The sequence below is a fragment of the Adiantum capillus-veneris genome, chromosome 15 (genome assembly GCF_014529385.1).
Source record: "Adiantum capillus-veneris isolate H3 chromosome 15, ASM1452938v2, whole genome shotgun sequence".
In the NCBI taxonomy this organism is placed as follows: Eukaryota; Viridiplantae; Streptophyta; class Polypodiopsida; order Polypodiales; family Pteridaceae; genus Adiantum; species Adiantum capillus-veneris.
The window spans coordinates 108,759,599-108,768,700 of NC_140945.1; positions in this window are offsets into that span (position 1 = coordinate 108,759,599).

A 9,102-nucleotide genomic window follows, 5' to 3' on the forward strand; every position below is an offset into this window, starting at 1 on the left:
TCCACACACACACACACACTCTCATGCTCACACACGGCCAAGAGATAATGTAATTGAGGAGGAGAACAAGAGCAATTACCATACATTTGAGAATGACCAAAAACTAGGTTATAGAGCACTTATACGGGTCGTCTTGTCCACATATGGGCGTCCACACTCGACTGACGATCAAACATGTGCTCTCTCTCTCTCTCTCTCTCTCTCTCTCTCTCTCTCTCTCTCTCTCTCTCTCTCTCTCTCTCTCTCTCTCTCTACTAAATCCGGTGTGCGCCTATCATCGGCAATCACCCATGACTATACTTGTGGAACTGATAAGCCCAACCCATAACTCAACACAAATAATAATAAGAATGATTATCAAGGTAAGCACCAAGAGATCTTATTTCTAGCACTAATTGATTGCTCGATCCATTGGTAGGCATTGCACTGAGCTGCAAACCTCATTGCATCCGGATGAGTTCTCAGCCACCACAATCCTACTTGAAACACTTTCCAGGTAGTTAGCGGTCCAGACAAATGTCTATCTGCAATGCCTTCATGAGCCTTTTCAAGAATTTCTCGTTGTTCAGTTCATAGAAAACATTAGAGGAAAACACCCCATAGATTTGTAATAAAGCTGACCCAATAAGATTTCAAACCTATGACTCTTCAGTGCTACTCTCTTCTGCTCCTCAAATGAGCCGGCATAACGTCTTCCTATCAAAAAATCATCATCTCCTCATACCATGTCCATGGAAGAGGTTCTAGCGATTGAACAACTTCCTCTTCAGCTTCTACTCTAAATAAATGTGTATTCGGCAACTCATCCTCAACACAAGTGGGTGCTTCTCCTGAATCCAATCGGGAAACCTGCCACCACATGTTGCACACCAAGTCGATGCACCACCTCAAAATCAAATTTCTATGACAAAATCATTCATCCATCCAATCTCATGACCAAATTCTGTTGTCGAACTAAAAACAACAGTGCAGAATCATCAACATGAAAGTAGAATTTGCCAAGCAAGTAATGTCTAAACTTATTCACCGAGTACACCCTACCCAAACATTCTCTCTCTATCACTGAATAATTGTTTTCCACTACGAAAAGTCTTCTACTGGAATAATACACTGGTCTGAACCAACCATTGAATGTCTCTTGCATCAAAACGCTTCGAGTTGAGATATCAAATGCAGTCACAAAGACATGAAAATCCTTACCCCAAACTGGAGGTAAAAGAACCGGTGCTCTAATTAGCATCAATTTAAGGCGACAAAAAGCCAAATCGCATTCTGGAGTCCACTTAAATTCCTTCTTATCCACATGTGCTATTAAATTCAATGACACCACATTATGCGTCAAAAACCATAGATGTCGGTCGTGCCATTGACCGTGACCAAGAAACCTCAAGGTTGTCTTTGGTAAATCAGGTGGGGGTGCCTATATAATGGCCGCAATCTTGTTAGGATCTATTGCAATGCCGCCTTTGGAGATGATGTGGCATTCCAATGGACATCGCAAACACACATTTCATTGGGTCAAAGTTCAATCTGATTCCTTAGCATTTTCCAAAACAAAGTAGCAAATGATGCAAATGCTTCAATTTATCTCCAAAAATGGAGAAATCATCTAGAAAATACACATAAAATCAATAAGGTACGGGTCACATATTTGTTGCATATCCCTTTGGAAAGTACTGGGTGCATTCCTCAAACCAAACCACATCACTGTGCAGGCAAAAACTCCTTATGCTATTATGAATGTGGTCCTTGGTTGATTTGTGGCTGCCATTTGGACCATATTGTACCCACTATATCCATCTGCAAAGGAGTACCTTTGTTGACTTGCTACCTCATCCAAAGTGGAATCCCAAAATGGAAGTGAAAAAGGATCTGGTACTGTAGCCGCATTCAAAGTCGACAGTCAACACAGATCCTCAGCTTCTTGTTTTTCTTCAGAACCACTACAATCGATGAGATTCATTCTTTATTATCAATTGGGACAATGAATTCGACCTTGAATAGCCTATCAAGTTCCTTTTTAATCTGCTTGGAATAATTCGAATTCACGCGATACCGAGCCTTCTTGGTGGGAACCACATCCTTCTTTAAATTGATGCAATGCTGGTAAAATCTAGGATCAACGCCCTTTGTATCGGAATAATCCCATGAAAACACATCCATGAAGTTCGTTAAAAGCTTGAGAAAATTTGTTTGAGAGGATTCCTCCAAATTTGCGCAAATCCTTGATAGGTTTAGAGTTGTTTGATGTCCCCAAGTTGACTTCTTGGATTGCATCCTCTTTGACTCATTAGACCTTATTAATCTTCTTCTCAAATTCGCATTCCCATTGCAATAATTCTTTCAAATCCATCACTTTGGATTTGGATTTACTCTCCGTCGCAAAATGTGGAACATCGCTATTGGAGCTTAGCTTCAGCCCACCATGCTCTAGTCGAGATTGCATACTGACTTTGAATTGCTTCAATATCCATCGTATAGATAGCCATCAAAATCCTTGTTTGCGTATAATCATTCAACTTCTTTCTCATAGTTAATCCTTTCATCATGTTTATAGGTTCGACCACAATAAATATGATTGTCTTGTTGATACGGAACTTGCACCTTCCTTGATCCTCTCTATATTGCTAGTATATGCTTGGCCCAATATTGCTTCACCATGGCTTGTCACAACCATGGACGGTCCAGCAACATCTGATAATCAGCTTATAGTCCCTGGAAATCCAGCACCACAAAGGATATTGCAAAAGGGATTCTTCCAATATCAAATGTAATACCTCGCAAAATTCTGAGGGATCAGACTCTTGTTTGATTTTCCATCCAAACAAAGAACAAGCCCGGTTCCAATTCACACCATCCATACTTCTTACATATTCCTCATGTAATGATATTGACTCTGGAACTCCCATCTACCAATACATTTTTTAGGAGGTGGCCTTAGTGCCGCACTGTGGATCAGCAAAGCTCGATCATCTGCCAAAGAACTCATTTCTTCTTATATAATTTTATTGGTTGCTGGTCTTTCTGATGAATGTATTAAATGTTCCTTGATAGCACGGACCAATTGGAGCACCACGTTGGCCTCCCCACCACATGTGGGTTAAGTTATTGCCACATGGCACTCAATGGTGAGTCCACCCTCCAAAACTCCATAAACTCAAATGACCTCTTAAAAAAGAACCTCCTATTGCATCATATTGGACTTGCTGCCATCCTGAGCTCCCAAATCCAATGCTCAAGCCACAAGTTCCAACTGAGAGTTGTCAGCCCAAAATTTAATCCACCCAGTCCTCGCCACATTTTGACTTCTCCATGACCTCAAACGAGGCGCTCCAAAACGCTAAAAAGTTATATGTTGCCCTCCTGTCAATAACTGCCACCAACTTCAAACTTCAATATCTTGTTGGTTTGTGCTTCGATTGATGAGTCGTAAATTCCTACAGCCTTCTCACACTGCATAGTTTTCATACAAGCCCTGGCAAGGCTTAGAAAACCCAAATGGCACACTGACCGAGGTGACCAACCTGACACAGAATTGGTCCCCAATGAAACTTTAATTGGCAATATCTTGGCAACCAAAACTTTGATTGCCAATTCGAAAAGACCGACACGCTCCACAATATGAGCACTTCAAGCCCATGCATCTACTTCATTTTTTATCCTTCATCTATAGTTTTCCAATCCGATACAAATTTGTAAACCATTCCAACTTCAAACTATCATAACTTCCCTACCATAGCTCCAATTGATGAGCCGTAAAGAAAGGCCTATGGAGATCTTTGAGCATTGCAGTTCTATTCAATAAACTTCCATTTATGCTCACTTCAAACATATCCAATTTTAGATTCAACAAGTTTATTTTTGGCCCTTTAAAGCTGCATCTCGCATACAATTAGCATTGAACTTGTTTGTTACCAAGCCCTTGGCACTACTCGATAAACATATAGGCTTCAAATAAGCTTAACTTGCATTCTCTTTCTCTTTTTTCCATCGTGGAAGCGGAGCAACACAACAATGCAAGGTTATGGGAAGCTTGAACCCGTCAAGGTATCTTTATTATTAAGTATGGAGTGGCCACAACCAAATTTATGGTCAGTAGCATCTTTCAAGCAAAAGATGGTATTCAAATGTCCAAAACTCCTTCAAATATTCTAAAGCTTCAAGGTTTGTGGGCTTGAGTTGGTGTTTGCTTGTTCATTGTTTTGTGTGCATCTTTTAGAAGGGAATTGGGGTCTTGTGGAGGGCATGCACAATGGAGATATGTATCGTTGTAAGGTTGGAGCATCAGATATTGGGATGCATGATTTAAAATCCACACCTCCTTGTACATACAATGTTTGTTGGATGTGCAAGCTTGGAGTGTGGACTCCCTTACATTTTGTAGATGGATCTATTGCAAGATTTGACATTATAGTGAGGATGCCCAATGATGCTTTGGAAGTTGTCAAAGTGAACAAGCCTTGGACTCTCAACAATGTGCGAGAACATTTAGCCATTCTTACCGAGGCTATCCAAGAAAGCCTTAGGGGTAATCGTACTCACCAAAATAATCATACATATCCAAGAAGGGAGCAACAATGGTGCTCTGTTTTCTTGGGACCATATAGCATCAGTGAATGCCCTACCTTTAGAGTAAAGTTTAACGGGACTTGCAATGTGTGTGCTAGGTATGGCCATCAAGCTAAGGATTTTCTAGTGCTTAAATGCATTAAAAAATAGACCACCCTTAGTCTGGTCAGACTCGCCTCGAGTTCCTACATTAATGTCTACCCCACCCATTAAGCAATCATCGCTGCATATAGTCCCTAAAACCCAAAATGTTGTCCAAACCACACCATTATCCCCTCCAACGCTAGGACCACAGCCTCCGCGTCCGAGGATTACCCCTATGAACCAAGTAGGTTGTGAGTCATCTAGTACTTATTTGGGTTGCGAAGATGACATAGACTCGGGTATCACCTACGGAGTAGATACTCCGGGGAGTGTCCCCGGTACTACATGGAGGACCATTGGGGACATGATTGAAGCATGTATATGAAGCTACTGCTCTTGCAACAAGATGCCAGTGCAAACAAGTCAAGGTAGTACATCGGCAATGCCAATACTCACCTCTAATCGTTGTGGCATAGATCATTTGATTGCCCAATGCCCTAACAATCCAAATGCATCAAAGATTACGCCATTGAACTTGATCAAGATTACTAATGGGGCACCACAAACTAAACTTGTAGTACCAGTGAACGCACTCACACGATCAATGCTCCAAAACCAAAATTTCATCCTTGAAGAGAGAGATGTTGCATGAGTTGACCGAGCGAGAAAGAAGAAAACACGAAGAAAGAGATCACTAAAAGCTACAAATTCAAGCCCTAGTTCAAAGACCAACAAAGGAACCGGTGATGACCCCGTGTATATGAATGATCATGAAGATAATTCCAATTCAATAGAAACCATGGAGACTAAAACTGCCACCATAAGAGAAAAAACCAATGAGGACTACCTTGTGAGGAAATCGAGCAAAGACACAATTAGGGGAAGACATAAGGAAACCACTCCCATACCCTTGATGATGTAATGAATGTCTTTAAGGCTAACCAAATCAAGCGAGAACCTCCAAGAGAAACCATAAGGAACAAAATCCAAGGGAGCCACGAAGAAAATTGGGACCTACCCAAACCTTAGAAAGGAGATTGAGTGAGTTAAGAATTAAGGAATTTGGTAGAGGATACCCAAAGAGGGCTTGAGCTAGAACCTAAGCGGATTAGGATTACGAATACAATGTTCCCCACACAACCGCAACCTCAAGGAGATCCCAACCCGATGGCCATACTTAGTATCATCTGGGAAGGAAGTGAGGTCAAAACATCGGAAAGTGGGCATACACCTTTCTTGATTGGAAGAATTTTTAGTGAGGGAATACCTGACCCCATCAAAGAAATGGAGATCCCATCTTCACCAGCCTTAGGTCATGAAGTAGAATCTCATGAAGTGCCCTTGAACATTGCCAAATTAACAAATTTCCTAGCTTATGAACTTAAAACCACTAAAATGTCTAAATTGTACGGGGATCCATAGCTATATTTGGCTCTTCGGGCATTTCTCAATGGAGAACTAAAAGTCGCCCTACCACAATTTTCACAAATGAATAGGCCCAATGAAATCCCAATTGAAGAGAAACGCTTGGATCCACAACCCAAACTAGATGAAAGCTCAATTATTGAAATACCTGTTAACAAATTGGGGCAATACTTTGAAGGCGATGAATCTACTACAACCCTACCAATCACTACTAAAGGATCAATTGTGAAGGGAATCCTTGATGGTGGTACACGAGTGAGCATTGCAACAAAAGGCTGTTGGGAATCTATGGGAAGACCTCATCTTGAAGTCACAAACGTAGTGGTAAAAATGGCCAATGGATCTATTGTTACGCCTATTGGAATGCTGAAAGATCTCAAGATCAAGGTCCTTGGACACAAGATAAGGCATACCTTCATTGTTATGGACTTCTCCAAGCATCTTGTGTCATTTGAGATGATCTTAGGGTGTCCTTTCATGAGGGAAGCAAAGATGGTACATGATTGGTCTAGAAATCACGTCTACTTATAGTTCCAAGACTCCGTCATCCGAGTTGATCTTGTAAGCGATTGAGTGCACCCTTTGGGGAACAGGTTTATAATCGATAATCGATCAGACACACAATTCACTCAACTCCATTGAAGTATTGTTACACGTGTAAAAAGGACACGGATATTGGGGGAAACTCTCCTTATATACATGTCCTACCTAGAATGGCTGAGTCAGACAATGTTGATTGGGTACACCTCGCAGCAACCATAGATACTCGGGGCAATAGAGGAACAGTTTGGGTAACATCTGAGGGTGAAGAAATATTGCAAGTTGCACCAATTAATATGTTAAGTGCAATGCATATGTCTTCTAATATTACAAAGAGTGAAGACCTGAATGATATCCAAGCTACTAGTACCTCGGAAGATTGTGATCAATGTGACTCACAGAGAAAAATTGATTTTGAGCTTAAAAGGGAATCTGACTTGCATATTAGCTCAAGTCGAGAAACAAAACCCTCAAGGCCAAGTATCGCGTCATATGACAATATATCTTGGAGTGAAAAGGACACAAATGAGGACAAATCTAGTGATTCCACGCTAGTAGAAACCCAAAATCAAAAATTAGACAAGAGATATAAGAGGCGACAATATCAAGCGAATGTACATGCTAGGATAAAAGAAAAGAAGTCTATTGCAAAATGGCTCAGTTATGTGGGGGCATGTGATGCTCATCAAAAGTTGGTAGATAATTGGGGCGAATACCTTTAGAGTGTCATTTGGTGTCACCCACAACCCTTTGACATTGCACAATTAGAGATTGTAGAGAAGCCAAATTTAAGCCGTACTATAAGGAGACGCCAAAACCGAGAGTTAGCTCAATAACAAAGGAAAGCAAAAGTGAAATCGCAATCCACAGCACAACTAGATCCCATGGACTTATACATGCACATGAGCATTTCAAATCCTACACCGCGGAGTAGCGTAAGGTTGTGTACATGAAGGCCCAAAGAACGCCTATTGATGGAAGTAATGGAGTCTATGATGGTCCTACGATAGTTAAGGAAATAGAATTAGCGGACCCAAGCGAGGAGTCCAAACCTGTTTTCATTGCCCAAGACCTTACTAAGACTGAAGAGGTTGTACTTAAAGAGACTCTCAAAGAATTCAAGAATATATTTGTTTGGACATATCGTGATATGAAGGGCATTCCACCTTCTGTTGTGCAACACACAATTCCCATGATTAGCATTGCTAAACCAATTCAACAATGACCCTACCCAATTAATCCTAAGTATGCAAAGGTTGCTCAAGATGAGATTGAAAAACTTGTCCAATGTGGATTCATTTACCCTATTGAGCACTCAGAATGGGTTTCTCCAATAGTCATTGTGCCAAAAAAGAATGGTAAACTTAGAGTGTGTGTGGACCTCAAGAAGGTTAATGCAGCCACTAGGAGAGATTATTATCCCTTGCCATATTTCAAACATGTGCTTGAAAGAGTTGCAAGAAAGGAAGCTTATGGCTTTTTAGATGGATACTCTGGTTATAATCAAATCACCATTGCACTAGAGGACCAAGCTAAAATTGCTTTTATAATCGAATTTGGAGTGTTTACATTTCGTGTTATGGCCTTTGGCTTGACAAATGCCCCTACTACATTCCAACGGTTAGTAAACATTGCATTCAAAGAATATTTAAGACAGTTTTGTGAAGCTTTCCTAGACAACCTTTGGGTTTATTTCTCTTGGGAGAAGCATCTATCATGTTTATGAAAAGTGTTTAAAGGTGCAGATTGTAATGCATCTCATTAAACCCTTTCAAACACCAATTATGGGTTAAGCATGGAGTCGTTTTAGGGCATATAGTGTCCAAGAATGGGATTTTCACAGACGAAAGTAAAATTAAATCCATTGCCAATTTTCCACCACCTACGAACAAAGATTCATGGGCCATGTTGCTTATTATCAATGGTTTATTTTAAACTTAGTTGAGATAGCTCGTCCATTGTACAAGCTTCTTATCGAGTTTCACTAGACCGAGGAGTGTGACCATGCTTATGAGTCACTAAAACGGACAAGTGCCCTAATCCTACGTGTGTCCGACTGGAATGTAATTTTTCATGTGCATATTGACGCATCAGACTTTTTTTATCGGGTGTGTTCTAACTTAACCAAGAGAATATAAATTACATTACCCTATTAGCTTTGCAAGTCGTCAGTTAAATGATGTCGAGATGAACTACACCACTATAGAGCGAGAATTTTTGCTATGATTTATGTTTTAAAGAAATTTGGATATTATCTTCTTGCTACCAAGTTCGTGCTTTACGTAGATCATCAAGCGTTGTTATATCTAGTAAACAAGACATGTTCCACGAGAAGAATTACGCGATGGTCGTTAATTCTATTCGAGTTTGATTTCACTATTGTTGTAAGACCTAGCAAGAAACATGTTATGGTAGATCATTTGTCTCGCATACCCAATGGTGAAGCCCCTCTTGGAGTTGATGATGAATTACCCGACACTTCCT